General features: G+C 47.2%; 1 non-coding gene across 1 annotated transcript; it reads left to right on the top strand.

The window, feature by feature from the left end:
* Positions 1-899: 899 nt before the first annotated feature.
* Positions 900-981, top strand: TRNAL-UAG. Its single transcript has one exon. It is a non-coding gene; the product is annotated as a tRNA-Leu (tRNA).
* Positions 982-2,592: the final 1,611 nt, after the last annotated feature.

Here is a 2,592-nt window from a genome sequence, read left to right as displayed (position 1 = left end):
GGGAGAGATTTCAGAGAGGCTTTGGCAAGGAGAGGCGAGAGAGGGTTGTGGTTTTTGGAGTGATCGAGGTGGGGGACGGAAGGAGCACTTAAAATTAGGAAACTTTAGACTCTTAGAAAAAAGTTCTGGATCCAGAGACCAAGAAACAGCCAAGCGGAAACCGCAAAGAAGAATGTAAATGTTAATAATACATAATCCAGGGCTTTGCGCCGAGTGAGGTTCGTTGGAAGGTCAGTGATTCCCACTTTGGGTGCGGGAGACCCCGGATATCACCTCCGAAACTCCTTTCTCTGTGCTCTTTTCGAAAGAAACAGTAAAAGGGAAAAGTCGATCAGGTGCTACAGCAAAGGGCGCGGGCGCGGGTCTACCCGAGTGTGCAGAGCCGCCAGAGAGCCCCGACTGCACCATTCTCCAGCGGCAGGAGGAAGCGACCAGGGACTTTCCTTTGAACGCGGTGCCAGGCTTTCCAGATCTGGAAACGAAAGGGCTCCTAATACCAGTGATCTGAACTTCGACCTCACAGCACTGTAAGCGATATTCGAATCCACAGACCAACGACCCAACAGTTCTTTATTCTTCAACCTCCTCTAGTAACTTGCAAGTCACTCATGGGATTTTTTTTCTTTCTGTGTCTTATCGTGTAGGTTAAAGAAAAGATAGAAGTCTTCCAAGGACATTCACGCTAATAATCGTCGATTAACTTATTATAGCCCACTTCTCAGGGCGTGTGAAAATGTGGATTCCCCCTTTGTCCGAATTTGCTCAGATCCCTAGGAAAGAAAAGAAATGGAATAGGTGAACCCTGCTTCAAGCAAAGAAAATTCAGAATTTTGTCCTGGTACACCGAGGCAAAATGCTCAGAAACGAAGGAATTAATCGCAAACCATCCCCATGCGTGTGGTAGTGTGGCCGAGCGGTCTAAGGCGCTGGATTTAGGCTCCAGTCTCTTCGGGGGCGTGGGTTCGAATCCCATCACTGCCAGTGGTACGTTTTAGTCCAGCCATGACTCCAAATACCAAAGATCCTGGTTAAAAGGAAATTTAAATCCTCTTTCCCTAGGATTCTTTCCAGATCGTCCAGCATCAGATTCTCTCTGAACTCTGCAGGTTACTTGTAACTCAAATTATCTCAGTTTCTACTTAAACTATTCGGATTCTGCACGGTAGTCTCATTTCTACTCTGACTTGCAATTGTACCTGACCTTCCTTGTGTACAAACTTTTGCATCATCACCCTGTGTTTCTGCAATAGGGAATGCTTTCGGTCCTCTTCTAAAACCTACGCTCACATTGAATCATTCTCATTACCCGGTTTAAGCACCTTCTTGTCAAGAAGGGGTGGAGAACCTGCGGCCTTAAGGTCACACGTGTCCCTCCAGATCCCCGAGTGCGGTCCCTCGCCGAATCCAAACTTCACAGAACAATTAAAAGGATTTGTTGTGTAAAATTTGGATTCAGTCAAAAAGCCGCACTCAAGTATCCAGAAGGCCTCATGTGGCCCCACGTAGGTTCCCCACCCCGCAGGGCGTCGCCCCCATCAACCTGCCGCCGGCATTGGTTTAGGAGCTGCAGCTCTGTGCTCGCGAAATACTCAGGGCAGATCCTATTTTGGTTCTAATCACATTACTTTTATCATTGAATGTGGTGAATGAATGAATAAACGAAAGTAGAAAGCCCAAATTTAGCAGGGTTCAAGCTCTCACTCAAGCATCAATACTTCATGGGGAGCTGGGAGAGGACAAGTAAGCAGTTACATTGATTTTGACTTTGCAGGTGGGTTTGTGATTCCAAAGCACTTCAAAAGCTGGTTGTTGCCTAACTCTGTACTTTTCTGCCCTGGGGGCAGTGATGTGAATGCTGTGGACTTACCCCCCTCCTGCCCCTTCCTGGTGAATTTAGTTACCTTGGAGACTGTCCAGGTCTCTGAGCCACCCATCTGCAATGCTTGCATAGAACCTAACCCACCGAGGGAAAGAGGGGGATGCACTCAGGGCCTATTTGATGCTGTCATCTCTGAATGGTTGTCCTACTGCATTTTTCAGCCATTACAGCCCTTGTTACCAACCTACAGTAGTTCTCATGGATTTATTCAGGTTTTATTCAGGCAATCCTCAAGGAAGTAGAGGATTTCTTTATAGTGTCAGGAGGAATGAATGAAAACCAAACCAAACCAAACCAAGAACGGAGCAGAGAACTAGGACTCTGTGCAAGAACCAAGGTCTTAAATTTTCTCATGTCACTTTTTCATTCTGGCCTTTTTTTTTTTTTTTTGAGACACAGTCTCGCTCTGTTGCCCAGGCTACAGTGAGTGCCATGGGATCATGCCTAGCTCACAGCAACCTCAGACTCCTGGGCTCAAGTGATCCTACTGCCTCAGGCTCCCGAATAGCTGGGACCCGGCTATATATATTTTTAGTTGGCCATAATTTCTTTCTATGTTTAGTAGAGACGGGGTCTCGCTCTTGCTCAGGCTGGCCTCGAACTCCTGATCTCGAGCGATCCACCCGCCTCGGTCTAGGATTACAGGCGTGAGCCACAGCGCCGGCCCTGACCTCCTTTTTATATCTTTCCTTCTCCTCATTCAAAATCCTCTT

This window comes from Lemur catta, chromosome 1 (genome assembly GCF_020740605.2).
Source record: "Lemur catta isolate mLemCat1 chromosome 1, mLemCat1.pri, whole genome shotgun sequence".
Lineage (NCBI taxonomy): Eukaryota > Metazoa > Chordata > Mammalia > Primates > Lemuridae > Lemur > Lemur catta.
The sequence above is the reverse complement of the archived record's forward strand: the minus strand, read 5'-3'. Positions and strand labels throughout refer to the sequence as shown.